Source organism: Lynx rufus, unplaced genomic scaffold (genome assembly GCF_022079265.1).
Source record: "Lynx rufus isolate CCGP_SWC_20201006 ecotype Redwood Valley unplaced genomic scaffold, mLynRuf1.p SCAF_16, whole genome shotgun sequence".
In the NCBI taxonomy this organism is placed as follows: Eukaryota; Metazoa; Chordata; class Mammalia; order Carnivora; family Felidae; genus Lynx; species Lynx rufus.
Genome location: NW_025814830.1, coordinates 23,423,344 through 23,442,907, shown reverse-complemented (window position 1 = coordinate 23,442,907; position 19,564 = coordinate 23,423,344). Strand labels below are relative to the sequence as shown.

Below are 19,564 nucleotides of genomic sequence, written 5' to 3'. Positions count from 1 at the left end.
TAATTTAGATAACACAAAAACAAAAGTTTAAAAGAATAACAGTCATGCCCTAAGAAGCCCAACAGTACAGAGAGTGCCTTTTATCCTACTGAAATGCAGGAGAATAAGTGTCTGAAATTCATCATGTGGAAGGCCTTCCCTGTGGAGTTCCCCTCCCTCTGGAAAGGAGTCCTCTCTGTGACCTTCAGGGCTCTGGGCTCCTGGGCCACGTCTCCCTCACTCAATGTGACAAAGGTTGAGGCCTTACTAACAAGACTCAAAGCCCGTCTTTGAGGAAACGCAAAATAAAGACACGCATCTGGTGCAAGAGAATCTTTCTATGCTCTTTTATTAAGTTGTTATATCCACATACAGCACTTCAGCCGCCAAAATCAAGTCCCCTAATGTGGTTTCCTTGCAATAATATTGTAAAACAATAGAAAATGGCAATAACTCCACCGTCTCCTAAGGTGGAGGTTTCCAATCTGCAGTGCTTTTCTCAGGAACTACACTTGGTCACATGCAGAGCTATTAGAAAGCAGAGCCTCTTCCTAAGTGTCTTGAAATTCATGTCCTTTTTAATTGCCCGGAATTCATGTCACTCGTGCAAAGAAGCTATAAACATACACAAGCATAAAAACGCATTTAGACACCCAGAACAAAATCAATGCCATATTATTTTAGTTTATTATTCCTTGTAGAGTTCACACTGGTCTTCCTGCTTTGATATTTATTTATACCAAAGAAGCGAAAGAACATAAATGCCACACTTGGGATAACGCTAATGCTAGAATTGAGTAGAATACATACAGCTTCTGCCTTAATTTAAAAAACTAAAGCAGTCTTTATGAATCAACCTCACATAATACAGGACAAAACTGAAGGTCACTGTATTATTCATTTAAAAAGGCACTGATAAAGATTAAAATGAAGGTTCATGAGATTTGAAGAAATGTTAGTTTGCATAAATGGCTTCTTCCTTCTTAACGGGGCATGAAGGGGTGGAGGGAATGATAAATAGTATAAGAAAGAATATACTTTCCCTGCCCCCCTGGGCTTTGTTATTCTTCTCTCTTCGGAACCTCTAAGCTCTTTATTTAAGAGGTCCTCTGCTATTCACAACTTTTGCTGCTCTTATGAAAAATTAATGATTGCTTTCTCTTCAACAGAAAACTGCCTTATTTTGCAGAAGATTAACAAAGAGGACTTAGTGCAGAAGTGAGTCCCTCAGCAGGAGAAGCTTCTTTCACACCAACCCATTTATGGCCGGGGGGGGGGAGGAATACCCCCTGTTAGTTCAAGGATGGCGAGTAAATAGATGGTGTGCCGCCTGACACCGACTGCAGAACAATGACTACATCCTTCACAAAAAGGACGTGCCAACCAAAACAGCCTGCCCCCAACAGCAGGCTGACCCCACGCCCTGCCCACTGACTTCTTTATGCAGCACACAGAGTGCCACGCTGTGTTTGCAAAGCTATTGTGTGGCAGGCGGATTTTCTGCTAGGGGGTTAACAGGTGAGAGCAGTTATCCTATATGCAACAGCGAGAAGAAAAATAGAGAGGACGCTTTTAGTTAAGCTGCCAATGCTCAGAAAACACTTCTGAAAACATTACAGGTTTGCATCATTCTTGAATGGAGATGGTGAGCTTGTCTCAGAATGATTTACCCAGGTAAGGAGAGAGTATAGACTGCAAACATAAAGTAATTCGAGTTCATATCCTGTCCTGTGTACACATCAATCTTCATTTTAATATCCCGTGATTGTCATCAAAGGAATTTCTGGTGAAATTTCACTTTGACCATTTAAAAGTCCTACATTTTTATATCACTTTACATGTTAATTTCACTCCATCTGTAATGATAGCAATATCCTTTATAATTGAAGAAACTGAAGTGTAGGGAGGTTATGTCAATTATTGGTCAGTTAGTGGAGGGCCAGGACTCAAACTCAGCTCTGGTCACTCCTCACCTAGTGCTCTATGGTAAGCTGGTGGACGAGAGTCCACATGACTAACCAGGCATCCAGCCACCCAGGGACTGTGGGCAGAACACAGGGTTCACCAAGCTGATTCTAAATACACGTCAATGAGTGGGTTCAACTGATACACAATTTGGCATCTATATTGCCTTGGCTTTCATGGAGCTTACAGACTAGTGGGGGAGGGAGAAGTGAACAAATATCTACACCAGACAATTGTACAATTACGCTTGTGAAGGGCCACACTTTTGGGGATGTGGTTCAAGGTTATATCTTTTGTGTTTTGGTTTTTAAATTATTGATTGTACGTATTTGGAGTAGACAAGCACTGAGCTTGGGGGGCCGAAAGGGTGTCATAGAGAATCTACGGAAGAGTTCTGGGTTAATCAGTGCTGTCAGCATTTTTTGTATTTGTAGACTTTCTGATATCACTAATGGCACATCACATGACAATTAGAGGATTTCTCTAATTAGCTGCTCTTCAGCTTGAATACAATTTTCAGAGAGCACTAACTCTACAACGTGTTTCCTCATTTATAAGAACCTTGAAAGATCTGAGAAACAGTGACAGCAGGCATCTGTAGTGTGCCTTCCCTGTGCCACCCACTGCTCTGGGACCTTCTGATGTGTGATGACGTTTATCCTTCACACCAGTCCCATGACTGGTACTATTATTACCCCGTTTTACAGATGAGGAAACTGAGAAACAAAGAATGAAAGTAGCTTGCCTAAGGTTACTGGGATTCAAAGCTGGTGGACTGCCTCCAATCTGCTACAATTTCTGTCTAAAAGGAGACGTTATTTAAAATAATTTTTAAATGTCTGAAACAATTTGCAGCATAATTATAGATAGCAGATCCAATAACTAGAAAAAAGGAGCTCTGAATAAACACTTTCCAAGAGTATACAATAAAAGGCAAAATCAATTCTCACCATAAAATCTATTACAAGGATTTTACCACTGTCAACATTTTATTATTAGATATCAAAAAAATCATTACCACAACAACACAACATTCACAACAACATAAAAATGAACTCTGTTTCTTAAGGAAAATGCTATAAATATGCACAGGATAACATTTTTCTCCCCAACATGGCACTCAGCTAATAAATCACCAAGTCATACACATCAGTTTTTGTTTCTTTTCGTAGAACTATACACGTGAAGACTTGGTAAGACCTGTAATCAGTTCAAGAAAAGAAACCTGTTAGAAGCCACCAGTAGAGTCTAAGACTTAATTAAAACTTTTGGATGACAGACGAAATCATAAAAAGGATAAAAGGCAGGTTATAAATGAGGAGTAAATACTTGCAACATATCTGCTAAACAAAAAATGAATCGAAGTTATAAAGAACTCCTATAAACCAATGAGATAAACAACTCAATAGAAAAAAGCATAAATGATATATTCAAGAATTTCACAGGAAAGGAAATCTGAGTGGCCAATAAACACGGAAGGATGTAGAACCTCACTAGCAATTAGGGGAACACATTTTGAAACCACAATAAGCTACCTACTTTAGACGGGCAAAATTTTTAAGTTGGCCAATATCAGAAGGCTGGTTTAAGTGTAGGAAAAGAAAGGCTGTTATACACTACTAGTGGGATTATAAATGGTACAATTTGGAGGTGTTGTAGTAGTACACAGTAAAAGGGAAAATGAGCAAATTCTGTGATCTTAGAGTTGTCTGTCCCAGAGAAACACTCACACAGGTGCACTAGAGGTATGGTTACTGCAGTATTATTTGAAATAAAGTGGACATAACTTAAACATCCATCAGCAAGGAAACGGATAACTAAACTGTGGTATGTTCACAGGGTATCACAGTTAGGGACGCTAATCTAGATTTAAATGTAACAAAAATGCACAAAGCTCAAAAACCATAATAAGTGAAAAAAGCTGCTGGACAAGATATAGTGTGATATTGTTGATATAAATGTCAAAAACTCCACACAAAAAATATGTTATTTCCAAGAATTTGCATATATATATATATATATATATATATATATATATATATATACATATATATGTATACACATAAAGTTAGTTGATCCTTGAACAATATAGGGGTTAGGGATGCCAAACCCCAGAGTCAAAAATCCACATAGAACTTCTCACTCCCCCCAGACCTTAACTGCTAATAGCCTGCTGTTGACCAGAAGCCTTCTCAGTGACATAAATAGCCAATTAACACTTATTTTGTATGTTATGTGTATCATTATATGCATATGTCATATATACTGTATTCTTACAATAAAGAAAGCTATGGAAATGTTATTAAGAAGGTCATAAGGAAAATACATTTATAGTACTGTACTGTATTTATTTTTTAAAAATTGTGTATAAGTGGATCCATGCAGTTTCTAGACTGTGTTGTTCAAGGCTCAACTGTGTACACACACACACACACACACACACACACACACACACACGTGTATGTACACACATACGTATACTATATATGTATATATATGTAAGACTATATAAATTACTGGAAAGATATACACCAAGTTCAGATTAGTTTCACTTTTGGGGAGTAAGGTAAGAGGACTGTGGTTGGAGGGACATGTGAAGAGAGATTTAACTCAATAAGGTGTTTTTTCTTTTTTCTAAAGGGAGAAACTCTTATTACTTATACAATTTAAAAAATACTATATACATTAAAAAAAAGACTGAATCAAATATGTCAGTAATTAACTCCAGATGGTGGATATATGTGTTCTCTCTTCTCCTTTTTTTTTTAAAAGTTCAGGGGCACCTGGGTGGCTCAGTCGGTTAAGCGTCTGACCTCAGCTCAGGTCATGATCTTGCGGTTCGTGGGTTTGAGCCCCATGTTGGGTTCTGTGCTGACAGCTCAGAGCCTGGAGCCTGCTTCAGATTCTATGTCTCTCTCTCTCTCTGCCTCTACCCTGCTCGTGCTCTGTCTCTCTCTTTCAAAAATAAATAAACATTAAAAAATAAATTTAAAAAGTTCATTTTCTCAATTTTCCAAAATAAAAAATATATCATTTAAACTCAATAGAAATGTAACTTGTAATTTTCAGTGCAACCTGCAGTGTCACACCTCTTGCCATTAGCTTTTCTTTATTTTTCAACGTTTATTTATTTTTGGGACAGAGAGAGACAGAGCATGAACGGGGGAGGGGCAGAGAGAGAGGGAGACACAGAATCAGAAACAGGCTCCAGGCTCTGAGCCATCAACCCAGAGCCCGACGCGGGGCTCGAACTCACGGACCGCGAGATCGTGACCTGGCTGAAGTCGGACGCTTAACCGACTGCGCCACCCAGGCGCCCCCTCTTTATTTTTATCTTACAAACTTGGGCTCTTCAATCCGGACAAATTAGGATCAGAACACTTTCATCTTCCATTTTTTTTTCAACAGAAAGGAAAATAATGTGTTTGGTGTTTTTTTGTTTGTTTGTTTTGGGTTTTTTTTGTTTTTGTTTTTGTTTTTTTTGCTTGTTTGAGAGAGTTTTAAGATCAGAGAGGCATATGTCTCACAAGTAATGGAAGACACTGTTTGGAAAACGAACTCATGGGTTGCAGCATCTTTTGGAATCCCACAAAGATGTTGCACCTTTGGATTTAGATAACAATTGCAACAAGGAGTTAAATAGCTCTTTGTCATTCTGCCAGTCAAAACTAAGATGCACTATTGTATAGATGTTTACAGCTGAGCTGTCCAGTATAGTAATGACATGTTCTTATTTAAATTTAAGTTAATTAAAAGTAAATAAAATAAAAAATTCAGTTCCTCAGTAACACTGGCCGCATTCCAAATGCTCAATAGCCACAGGTGGCTAGAGGGTACCATACTGGACCGCTCTGGGTTCCAGAGACAAACTCCTTGGATCCTGGTCCCAACTCCACTACTTAGGAACTACCCAGCCATAAGAAAATTTCTTAATCTATATGTGCCTCTGGCCTCACCTATAAAATGAGGAAAATCCTAACACTCTGTTCACTGGATTGCTGTCAGGATTAAATGACTTAATATATGTAGAGCTTATATTAACATAATAAACATCATATAAATAAGAAGCTCTTATTACTATCTTTCAGCTATCTGACTGATGGTATCACAATGCCACATGGGTCTCATTAGAGACCCAGAGCACCAGGACATGGCCGAGGAAGAAGCAATGTTCTAGTCAGCAGGAGAAGATCCTTGTTCACCTGTGGGCCTGATAGTCGGTGTAGCTCTGAATGTTTTCCTAACATTGGGTCATAGTTTCTGCTAAAATTCAGAAAATTTTCTGCTAAACTTTCTGCTAAAATTCAGAAAATTTTCGTTCATTCATTCATTTGCTTAACAAACATCTATTTTTATTGAGTTCATGTTGCATGTCTGGCACTGTTTTAGGCACTGGGCTATATCAGTGAACAAAACAGATAAGGGTCCCTACCCTAGTAGAACTTATATTTCTTGTGGAGAACACAAGCAATAAGCATGATATAAGAAATTATATAGCATGATAGAAGGTAAAAAAAAAAGTACTATGGAAGAAATAGAGGAAGGGGGGGGGAGGGGTCAGTTGCAATTTTTAAGGGGGGATGGTAGGGCTCACTGAGAAGATGCCATTTGAGCAACTGCCTGAAGGAGGTGAGAGAAAGGGCACTGCAGATATTAGGAAAGAGCATGCCAGGCAGAGGTGCCAACCAGTGCAAGGGCCCTGAGGCAGGAGCACAGCAGAGGCTGGAGTGGAGTGAGAAGGAAAGGGGTAAAAGAGAGCTCAGAGAGATGGGTGATGAGGAGGGTGAGGAAGTGAGTGTGTAGAGGCCTGACTGGATTAGACCAAGATGGGATCTTCCAGATGGTTCTGAGCAGAGCAGTGACTTTTGTTTTAAAGGCTCATGATGGCAACTGTATTGAGAATAGACCATAGGGGTGGAGGATGGAAGTGGGGACAAGGTGAACAGGTCACTGCAAAAATCTCTGCAGCAGGTGATGGTCTTTGGGCCATGGTCAAAGCAGTGGAGGTTGTGGGAAGAGGCCCGATTTTGGAGTTTGAAATTATATTCTGACAGATTACATGTGGCATGTGTGAGAGAGCAGTGAGAACCTGCTGCCGTCTGTATAAAACTTACGTGCTGCGCCAGTCAGAGTGGCCAAAATGAACAAATCAGGAGACTATAGATGCTGGAGAGGATGTGGAGAAACGGGAACCCTCTTGCACTGTTGGTGGGAATGCAAATTGGTGCAGCCGCTCTGGAAAGCAGTGTGGAGGTTCCTCAGAAAATTAAAAATAGACCTACCCTATGACCCAGCAATAGCACTGCTAGGAATCTACCCAAGGGATACAGGAGTACTGATGCATAGGGGCACTTGTACCCCAATGTTCATAGCAGCACTCTCAACAATAGCCAAATTATGGAAAGAGCCTAAATGTCCATCAACTGATGAATGGATAAAGAAATTGTGGTTTATATACACAATGGAATACTACGTGGCAATGAGAAAAAATGAAATATGGCCTTTTGTAGCAACGTGGATGGAACTGGAGAGTGTGATGCTAAGTGAAATAAGCCATACAGAGAAAGACAGATACCATATGGTTTCACTCTTATGTGGATCCTGAGAAACTTAACAGGAACCCATGGGGGAGGGGAAGGAGAAAAAAAAAAAAAAAAAAAAAAAAAGGACGTTAGAGTGGGAGAGAGCCAAAGCATAAGAGACTGTTAAAACCTGAGAACAAACTAAGGGTTGATGGGGGGTGGGAGGGAGGGGCGGGTGGGTGATGGGTATTGAGGAGGGCACCTTTTGGGATGAGCACTGGGTGTTGTATGGAAACCAATTTGTCAATAAACTTCATATAAAAAAAAAAAAAAAAAAAAAAAAAAACTTACGTGCTGTCTTTATTTGATCATTTGAATCACAAGCCCAAACCCAAGATTTGTATTTGCTACCATGAGGTAACTGCCAGGAGACAATGAGTGCAAACAACGTGGGGGGAGGGTGGGGAGAAAAGTGCTTATTGTAGGCTCCTGCCTCCGAAAAAGAGGATAAACACAAATATGCAGACATTTCCTCACACTGAAAAACTGAAAGGATAAATTGTATTTTTATTTTTTATTTTTATTTATTTATTTATTTTAATGTTTATTTTTGAGAGAGAGAGACAGAGAGACAGAGCATGAGTGGGGGAGGGGCAGAGAGAGAGGGAGACACAGAATCCGAAGCAGGCTCCAGGCTCCGAGCTGTCAGCACAGAGCCCGACGCGGGGCTTGATCTCCTGAACTGTGAGATCATGACCTGAGCCAAAGTCGGACACTTAACCGACTGAGCCACCCAGGTGCCCCTAAATCGTATTTTTAAATGGTTATTTATAGGGAGAGAGGGGGAAGAGAGTACAAGGAAGCCAGACTTTGTAAATTTGATTTTGCAGCCATGTAAATATTTTTATAATTATAAAACAAAATTTTAAAATGAATTATTAAAAATATACAAAACAAGTAAGCTAACTACAAATATAGCTGGTGGGTGAGCCACACAGGTAGGGACCATTCTAAGGGACTCTAAAACACAGTAATTTATGTCCCTGGTAGGATATACTCTAAAGACAGAGAGAGGAAAAAAAAAAAAAAAAGCTTAGCTGTTTTCATTAATCATATTGTTTATTGTAGTTTTTGTATAATTACTCTGAGGCTGATTGTGTGTAGTGTGGGATGTAGCAAATTAATAATTACTCTGGGTTATTCAGAACTAGGGATTTTTGGCAGGAGAGAAGGGAGTCACTTCATGGATATAAGATCCACAAAGTAAAAACTGTTGCCCTGAATTTGAATTGGATATATCAGAATGGAGTAATCATTTTATTTAAAAAATTTTTTAATGTTTATTTATTTTTGAGACAGGGAGAGACAGAGCATGAATGGGGAGAGGGTTGAGAGAGGGAGACACAGAATCTGAAGCAGGCTCCAGGCTCCGAGCTGTCAGCACAGAGTCCAACGCGGGCCTCAAACTCACGGACTGTGAGATCATGACCTGAGCCAAAGTCGGACACTTAACTGACTGAGCTGCCCAGGTGCCCCATTATTTTTACAAACCCCACACATTTTCTGCCTTTGTCCACTCTAAACAGGAACCAGCCCAGAAGCAACGAGCTTCTATCCAGAAGCTTCTATCCACTTACTATCCAGATTTTGTGATATCCAAACAACATTCCCCTCTGAAAGGAACCCAAGAGAAATGGCTGCTTCCAGATCTGGGGCAGGATATGTACAAGATAAGCCTGGAACATACTGGAAAGCAAAGAAGCTATCAAAGAGAATTAGGGCCATGTCAAGAGAACTCCAGAGCCAACTTGATTAGGTTTCCATTGGAGAAAGACAGAACAATTTAAATATCAATAAATACAATAACTTTGACACACGAAACATATTTAACATATAAGCTCTTACTAATATTAACAATAAAACAATAGTAACCAACACACACGTTCATTGGTTACCTTTGGAAGATGCAAGAGAAATAACTCATGATTTTGACAACCAGTATGTAAAGGGAAGAAGAAACTCACTTATCCTACCTCTCCTGTATGAACTATGCCCCAAGGCAGCCAAATGTGTGAAGAGAGGGATTTTCTCTTTAGAGAACATTTCAGTTAATAAATAAGGCAATAATAGAATTATAATGTTGCCATTTTTGTAGTTCTAATGAATGAATGGACATAAGCAATAACTGTCGCTGGCTGTTAACATTGCAAAAACAGAGATTATAAGACATTTCGAACTTCCTGATGCAGATATAAACCAACACCTAGGAAATGGTCTTGCTGCCCAACCCCTCCCAAAGGCAACAGCAACATCACTCCTGTATCTGATAAAGTCAATTCACAAAAATAGAGGAGACAGACAATATGGACAACGTCATCGGGATGCAATCAGGGGAATCCTAACACTATTGAACAAACATCCAGGTTTCTTCAGCAACAATGCAAAAGCCACCAAACTGAAACATAACAAAAGGGATGATTGGGATTAAAGAGACATAGCAAATGCATTCAGTGCCTGGGTCAACTTAGATTCCGATTCAAATAAACCAATGGTAGTAAGATATAAAACGTATAAAACGGGGGGGGGGGCGCGTGGCTCAATAGGTTAAGCATCTGACTGTTGATTTTGGCTCAGGTCATAATCTCAAAGTTCATGAGTTTGAGCTCTCCAACAGCCTGACAGTATGGACCCTGCTTGGGAGTCTTTCCTTCTTTCTCTGCCATTCCCCCATTCTCTCTCTCCCTCTCTCTCAAAATAAATAAGTTGAAAGAAAGAAAGAAAGAAAGAAAGAAAGAAAGAAAGAAAGAAAGAAAAGGAAAGAAAGAAAAACCACCTACTTAAAAAAAGACAATCAGGAAAATGTAAACACTAAATGTATATCTGAGGATATAATGACATTAATTTTTTTGTTGTATTCTTTTCCTCTTAACTTTTTTAGGAGTGATAATGTTTTAGAGACCCAGGCTAGAATAATTTCCAGAGGAAATTATAAGATGTCTGGGTTTACTTCAAACTAATCCATGTGTGTAGGGGTGGGAAGTGGGGAGGATGTAGGGGATGGAGATAGAAGGGAGTAAAAATGAGACTGAGGTAAGAGTTAAAATGTATTCAATGTGGGTGATCAGCATGTGAGTATTTTTCCTTGTAATTTTCTTTCTGCTGTTGTAGCTGCTTCCTCTGATTAGAGGCTACGGCCTCCTGGAACCCTCCCACCTTCTCTTCCCCACATCCAATCTGTCAGTAGGTTCCGAAAACCCTACACTGGGAGTATATCCGAGACCTTCTTCATTCCATTCCCCAGCTACTGCCTTACTTTCCACCACCACCACCTCTCGGCTGGTCCATCTCAGCTGTCTCTAAGCCAACTTCATGCTCCATTCTACAAAGCAAGTGTAGAGAGAGTGACTGTTTCCATGTTTGCCTGGGGCTTCACCGCAGGGTTGACAAATGTGGAATTTAATGGTGAGGAGAAGTTTGCCAGACAAGATGGGGGAGGACATTCCAGGCCACTGGAACAGCAGGTGCAAAAGGGCAAGGGTGTCCATCAGCCCCATCAGTGACTGCAGACAACAAGCAAGGAGGCATAAACCTGGGGATGAGGGATGACAAGCGCTGAGTGACAAAAGGCCTTGAATGCCAGGTTACGTTTTCCTGTTAACCCAAGGGTGACAGCCAGTCACAGAGACATTCTCTACAGGAAGTGACATGATAAGATTTGCACGTTCAAGAGAGAACTCTGGGGGCAATGCAGAGGAAGATGGGCTGGAGGGCCCGAATTTTGCAACTGAGAGGCCAGGGAAGAGGCTACTGTAACCTTCCAGGCTGAGAGAAAATAGGACTAGAGAGTGGAGTGGGAAGGTGTGCGAGGCATGTGCCAGACAAATCAGGAGATTTAGTGGTGAGCAAGGAGCCTAGGTCACACACTCAGAAAGAGGACTGGGGCTTTCTGGGGACAGGAGTGGAGGTACAATGCGTTAAACCCTGCATACCTCAGTTCTGAATTGCACACGCAATTAGTGCACATCTTGGCTGGTGGGAAACCAGGCTGACGTATCCAGCAGCCAGTTGGATATTTGAGGCAGGCGGAGTAAGAGCATCTGCATGACAAAAGTTCACAATTATACAAAACGTGGAGCCCGAAAGAAAAGAATGAAAAGAAGACGATTTTTATCAAACTCCACAGTAACATAGTAACAGCAAAAAAGCCATTATAGGTAGTAAATGTGGAAGTCTCCGAATAATTTTCCCAGTAAGCAGCCCAGACTGGCTTTCAACAATCTTTCACCTTCCTTCCTTCTTTTCTTACTGTTTCTTCTTTCTGTTTCTTCCTTTCTTTCTTTCCTTCCTTTTTTCTTTTTTAAATAAATATTTATGATGAGTTTATAATATGCTAGATGTAGTGCTGGGTTGCAATGATGAATAAACACGGACAGGGTAGCTGGCCGCACAGACTTTATGGTCTAGTGGAGGAAGACAGACATTAAGCAAAGGCTCACACAAATAACTGTTTAATTACCAACTGTGGTAATTCCTAAGGAGAGGCACATGGCAAAGTGATCCACATCCAAGGGGCCACAGTGAAGTCTTCACTCAGGACATGTCAATTTCACTGAGATCTGAATGACGAAGAGATTTTACTGGGTGAAGGGGACTGGAGCAGCCTTCCAAGCAGAGGCTCAGCATGTGCAAAGGCTCATGGGCAGGGGAGAGCATGGAGGGATGGAAACGCCAGTTGGGACTGGAGGTCAGAGATAAGGGAGAGCGTGAGTGAGGTGAGGCTGGAGAGGCAGGTGGGGGCAGGCTGTGGTGAAGAGTGTGGTTCCTTTTGAGTGGCAAATAGGAAGCTATTGAAGAATTTTAAGTAGGGAGGGGTATGAGCATTTTTAAAATACGACTCTTCTGCCCCGTGGAGAACTGATGAAAGGGCTTCAGAACAGATGAGTGGAAGCCAGCTGAAGACGACTGTAATGATCTAGGAGCACAATAACGGTGGCTGGATAGAGATGTGGTCATGAAGATATAAAGAAATGGATGGATTTCAGAGATGCTTTTAGGATGTAAAATCTACAGGTTTTATAGGTGGTGAATAGACTATGGGTGATGAAGGAGACAGCCACCCATGTGGGCATTCAGATTCACCCTGCATGGGTATTTTAACATGGTTGTAAATAAATGAGAGGTTCAGGATCTTGTAAGAGGGCTATGGAAGGGAAGGGTCAAGGAAGTCATTGTTTGTGTCAGCCTAGAATAACTTTCTTGTCCTCTAGGAACTTAGAATCTGCTAAGATGAGCCCAGCACCTAAGCACCAGCCCATTTATAATGCTTGGGATCAGATCAGTAGGTAGGAGAAGCAATAAAAGATACTGACTCCACATGACCTAGAAGTCCAAAGAAGAGAAGGGCCTCCTGTAGAATGAGGCTCATGAGCAGCTTTCAAAATCCTTTAACACTTCCCTACAATTCATGTGTGAACTCTGTGTTCAGTGTAATACTGAAAACATGTAATTCTTGCAGTTGTAACACATATAAACCATATGCATTGCAAATCTCTTTTTAACAAAAGCATACAGATCCAGCTGTTGGCAAGCAAATGCTCTTGGCATTTGATTCCTACAAATGCCAAAAATCATACCCAGAAATGTAAAATATTCATTATTGGTAGAGTCCTTCACCCAAACTTCTTTTGAAAATAATGAAGCAAATCCCTATTTTGGTAGGAACGTGGCAAATCAGAAATGTACAATTATCACTTAAAATAAGTAAATGGTTGGAAGGAGCTCAGGAACCCCACACAAGTGGCTGCCATGGACACAACTCAGGTTTGGAGCTTTGCAAGTGGGTTTTGTTCTCATAAAGTATGATGCAGCGTGATGTGCGCACAGGAAACACTGTTTCAAGATCCCATCCTCAACAACCCATGGAGACATAGCTTGTAATATTGTGGTTATGAAATAGTCTTCCTTTTTCTGCCATATTGTCAATGTTGGTAGGGGGCGGGAGGGGACATGGGATGGGGAAGGAAGTGAACACAGACAGAGGGTGACTTCTGCTCTTTGCTCTGTGTATTTCTCTATCATCTGCATTTTAAAAATAAGAATTCAGGGCGTCCCTGGCTGGCTCAGTTGGTTAAGCATCTGACTTTGATTTTGGCTCAGGTCATGATCTCAAGGTTCGTGGGATTGAGCCTGGAGTCAGTGCAGAGTCCATTTGGGATTCGCACTTTCTGCCCCTCCCCCCCACTCATGCGCGCGTGCGCGCGCTCTCTGTCTCTCTCAAATAAAAAAGCTTTAAAAATAGAATTCACTTAATGTAGTTTTTTAAAAGTAAAAAATGAATATTCTTCTGTTACCTATATATCTCATGATGTGCCTCAATTCCCCTTGCTGAGGTTTCCAAGAGTATGAAAAACCATTGATTTCCATATTCTGCAAAGGAACCTATAATATACTTGAAAACAATGATGACAGTTTCCCCACCGTGTTCTTTTCCAGAGTAAATAGCCAACAACTGGTTGTTTTTGCACAAGTTACCATATGCTTTGAAAGGATTGGGGGTTATGTTGCATGAATTCTTGCAGGGGCTTACTACTGCTGGTAATGCTAGGGGCTCATTTTAATGACAATTCTTTATTTTTTTTTTAATTTTTTTTCAACGTTTATTTATTTTTGGGACAGAGAGAGACAGAGCATGAACGGGGGAGGGGCCGAGAGAGGGAGACACAGAATCGGAAACAGGCTCCAGGCTCTGAGCCATCAGCCCAGAGCCCGACGCGGGGCTCGAACTCACGGACCGCGAGATCGTGACCTGGCTGAAGTCGGACGCTTAACCGACTGCGCCACCCAGGCGCCCCTTAATGACAATTCTTTAGAGGACTAGCTATTAATGAGGCAGAAGCAGAGATGAACAGCAGGGAATCTCATGTGCTGGGAAAATACATACATAGTATATCTGTATGAAAATCTGGAAAGGGAGAATCTTGATCTGTGTGTGTAGGTCACATGTCCCACTCTTTTTCCAAGTCTGTGAAGGAAAAAAAAAAACACACAACAAAACGGACTGGTTGGCATATCTGCTAACCTTTAATAGCACAGATTGTTGAACCATACAATAGAGCATTCTAAACAACAAGGGGAAAACAGAATCTTGTTAAGCTCAATATGAGAAGGACACTTTAAGATCATCTATCTTGTAGACTGGGGTACTAAAAATGCAAAGTGACATCCCCAAAGGAGATATTGAATAAAACGAAAAGAAAAATGTTGGTGACATATTGATTAAACCTCGTGTGCCGCATATCTCCTATTCGTTCCTCCAAATCCACTTCTGTCCTTCTCCAACATGCACTGTATTCCACCAGACTGACAAGTGTGAACAGCCCAAATGGGCTCTCCATGCTCTGGCATCCAACTGGGGCCAATGGGAGCCTCAGCAGGTGTTCATAGGAAAGGAAGAGGAAGAGTCAGGACCATTTACAACTCTTGTTCTCTCCCTGAGGGGTTGCCCAGGGCTGGCTGTGTCTCTTTTGGATGGTGTAGGCTCCCTTCAGGTGACGCTATCTCTCACTCTCTCAGTCTCTCTCTCCATCCTTCTCTCTCATCTAGTCACTACTCCTTCCCCTTGCCTCTTTAGGCCTAGGGTGGTAACGGCTCTTGTTATTAGTTCTAGAACACTGCACTGTCCCTTGTGGCTTCCCTATACCTTGCCCATCCTTTGTAAATACCCCCTTTACTCAATTTTCCTCTAATCACCCATCTTGAGCATGCCGTTTTTTTTGTTTTCGGTTTTTTTTCCTGCTAAGACCCAGACTATGCTGTCAAAGGAAGCTCTTAACCAGGTCCTTGGTGTCCTAAAAGAAAGTTCTAGTAGACACTTGTCATTCTTTTTCTACTTTCCTTCAGTCCACCCCCCTTCCTGGCATCTGAGCTGTCTGGGGATTTCTCTACCTCATGGCTCTTGATGGGTGACGGAAACCAACAACCCCATGGAAGCCACAGGCTTATTCTCCCAGCCTCCCTTGCCGCTAGGCTCAGATATGTGATCCAGGCTCAAGCAGATTGACTCCTGACATGACATGGGACAAACAGGGGCTGCAGAGAATCCATTTTTTGCTGGAGCAACAGCAGAACTGGGAGCTGCATTAATCTCCAGATGGAGCAGCTGAGTCTAGTGTCAGACTTCGGGTGCAGGTGGTGTGTCTGGTGGAACCTGCACCCAGCAGCAGCGGCCACATGGTTCCCTGCAGAGATTTTATGTACTCCTCTACTACCGGGGTCCCAAGTATCTGTCTCTATGGACCTTCCAGAAAGCCTGTGAGTAACCCAACAGCCTTCAATTCATTCCTTTCTTGCCTGAATGAGTCAGAGTTGTTTATATTGCTTGAAACTAAGAACTCTGACTGATATAAAAAGCTGAATCTTTTGGACCTAAAGTTAAAAATAAATCCATGTTTGAACATTTACTCTGTTTCAATTTCTATGCTAGGTGTTGCCCAGCTAATTAAGATTGTCAATCAACACGATAAACACTCTAATGAAAGCGTAACTTTTGGGGTACAGAGGCAGAAGTGATTAATGCTGCCTGGGAAGGCTTTGGAAATTTTCAGAAAAGTAGTGAACTGGGTAGGTAAGGAATGGTGATGTGAAATTGTTTGGTGTGTCCCAAGAATGAAGGTGAGGTCTCTGGTGTGAACAAGAAAAGGGTCACTGGAGACGATGCTGGAACATGAACTAAGGACCAGCTGCAAACTGTCTGAACTTTACTCTCGAGGTAAGTAGGAGAAGCCATGCCAGGGACTCTGGAAGATGGGTTGAAGAGGGGAAAGAATAAAAGCAGGAAACCCACTTGGTCTCACAAAGGGCTATGACCACAGTAGAGGGATTGGGATTGAGAAAGAAGGCAGAGGCTTGAGAAACATTTAAAGAGACGCAAGTAGGGGCTGCTTTCCTGCTGGGTGTGGAGAGGCAAGGAGGATCCCAAGCTGGTCTCAAAGTAGTAGTGTGAAGGAGTAGGTGGGGAGCAAAGTTTCCTACGAATACAGGAAACTCATCATGTAGTACAGGTTTGGCATGGAGGGAGGAGAAAGTGGCATGCCCAGATCTTCTCTTATGTTAAAGATGTACTAATACATGCATTTTTATATGCTGGGATCCTGCATCTAATCACTGCTCCAGACAAAGAAAGGATGGAGTTGCTTCCAAATTGGTTGCTATCATTTGATTTCCCTGTTATTCCTGGGGCTGTTCTATTTGCTACAGGTATACCATAGCCTTAAATTGCATGATCATCTGGGATGTTCTAGGTTGGTAGTTAGGAAAATATAATTCTTTAAAAAATTTTTTAAGCTTTATTTATTTTTGAAAGAGAGAGAGAGAGAGGGAGGAGCAGAGAGAGGGAGACACAGAGTGAGTGGGAGAGGAGCAGAGAGAGGGAGACACAGAATCTGAAGCAGACTCCAGGCTCTGAGCCATCAGCACAGAGCCTGACGCGGAGCTCGAACTCACAAACCGCGAGATCATGACTTGAGCCAAAGTCAGACGCCCACCCAACTGAGCCACCCAGGTGCCCCAGGAATATATAATTCTTTAGAAGGACTATACGTAAGCTGTTTAAATTCCATCCGCACTAGCCTCTTTCTCACTTTAGGGTACAAGCATGACCTAGATCCACTATCTAGCCCACTGCCAGACCCACACTAGAACCCTTAGGAGGTCACTGGACCACAGGATCAACAAACACTAGCCCTCTCCCTGGCCCATCTGCTGTTGACCTTCTCTGTTCCATTTCTAACCCTGATTTCTCCTGCCAACTGCAATTCTGAGAGCTGACAATGGCAAGCTTGGCTTCCTGATACATCCTTTTTAAGTAAACTTATCAACTTCAAGAACATATCTGACTCTTTCCCTGTGATACTAAGCCTCATTCCTGATAGTATTTTACCTTTGTTGTGAATAGTAAAGTTCTTCTAGTTGGTTTATTGTTAAGAAGTACATAGACATGGGGTCTGATGGATGACATCTTTAGCCTTGGATTATAAAAAGGGGCTACCACTGTGCACTTGGCTAAAGTAAACACATTTTACCAGTGAATGGCTTTCATTTATCAAATTCTCAGCCAGCACAAAAAGCTAAGCTATGTAATAAGTACTATCCTACAACACTACTCATTTCTGAAGGCAAAAAATGATGACTAGAAGCTTTAGAGATGTTTTCTAGAAACCAAATATAAGAACAGCTTTGTTACCGTGTACCTACAGAAACAGAAAATGCATAGCCCTTTATTCATTTTTGCTCCCTTCCTGAACAGTCTTCTCTAAGTTGGTATTATTCTCTACTAGACCATGACCTCTTTGAGGACAGAATCAGGTTCTAATCCATATATAAATCCACACCATCGGGCATAATGAATGTTACATGATTGGGGCCAAATAAATGTTGGCTGAATTAATCAACAATATGTGATGAGAGAACTCACATTAGGAGGGGAGAGATCCTCTCAGCCATAATAACGGGGCAAGTGAGATTGCTTTGCCACTGGCAGCACTAAAGGCAGAGTCAGTGACTATTATCATGTGTATGGAAATTCCAGAAGAATGGATAAACTAGACTCATGGATAAGAAAGTAGTCATCACACCCACAGTGTCTTGGAGATTTTTTTAAAGTCATAACCATGCTACATAAGCAATATATTATGAAGGCTGAGCATGTGAATAAAACTTAGTATTGTCATAAATTTTACTACAAAGTTAATCAGACACATATTTAATGACATGCATAATTATTTATGCAGCACTGTAATCAGACATTAATAATAAGCAGTCCACACCAATGATTCTAAGAGTCTTTACTTGTGTTCAACCAAACCAACTGCTTGGCATTCCCCCTCTCCACCCCCCACCCCCGCTTCTTAAGTGTTAATGCTCTGTACCTACTATAACTATCAGTGGTGAAGGGCTTCTGAGATATGAATAATTTAATTCTAAGTGCAGAGATACTGAAACCCTTACTAAAGACTGTCACAAGCAGGTATGGCTCTCTGCACTCCTTCTACCACCTAAAACGCCTGAAGGAGAAGCATATGGATGCTCTGCCCACAGCTACACTTCAGTGCATTCCCACTCTAATGGCTGGATCTCTGCCCTTATGAAACAAAGAAACTAAAGAAAGCCTCTATGACCCAAAGTGGTACACTGGAATTTGGGAAATAACAACCCCCACCCATAGGCTGTCACCAGTAACTAAAGGGAATTTGTGATAAGATCCTTACCCCTTATCCCTCAGGGCAAGGGGTAGTAATGCTGACGTGCTCCCACAGTTACCCAATGGGCTGCCCACAGCGCCAGGTGACTTATGAATGCCCCCTTTGATGGTATTCCTTTCCTTGATTCACTTTTCTATTCTCTCACCAATGCTTCATGGAATCACCATGCATACATACCAGTTGCACTTGAATCCTTGTCTCCAGATCTGCTTCTGGGGGACCACAAAGTAAGATAGCGCTCCAGTGATGGGGTTGCAAGTCAGATGTATTCCCTTCCTCTAAGGGAAGGAATTCCTCCCTTATTCCTACTTATTCCTACTTTTTCCTACTCTACACACACACACACACACACACACACACACACACACACACACAGATGCAACCAATCACTTCCAGGCTTCCTGGATACCAGCCATCTGCAGGTAGCAGAAGAGCTGTGCTATAAGCCTGTGCTTTTCCTGAGGGCAGCTCTCACCATGACATGGGCCCCAGGAAGATAAAAGAATGTATGATCATTTCAAGGATGGAGGATGTTCCCTGGATTCCTGAAAGTGGGAAGCCGGTGGAAGGCAAGAGTCCATCTAGCTCAAGCAGAGAGGGGAAAAGAGAGAGAGCATGAGCTGGCAGTCTCATGGCTTAGAAAAAGCTGCCTCGGGTGCTGATCTGCAACAATTATGCAGTCCACGTACCTCTCGGTAATAGGTCTATAGTGGTCCTGATGACTAGACCTACTCCCAGCTCATTCTTCTCAGAGACAGTCCAGAGTCTTTCATTCTGCAGTTAAAGAGTTAGGCACAAATAGCCTTGATGAAGTCATGAAAGTACATTTATGCTAAAGTG

General features: G+C 41.7%; 1 long non-coding RNA gene across 1 annotated transcript; it reads right to left on the bottom strand.

Annotated features, from left to right (window-relative positions):
• Positions 1–328: 328 nt before the first annotated feature.
• Positions 329–15,466, bottom strand: LOC124511828 (uncharacterized). Its single transcript, XR_006961965.1, has 3 exons — positions 14,407–15,466; positions 11,456–11,563; positions 329–594 (listed from the first exon to the last, which is right to left on the bottom strand). It is a non-coding gene; the product is annotated as an uncharacterized LOC124511828 (long non-coding RNA).
• Positions 15,467–19,564: the final 4,098 nt, after the last annotated feature.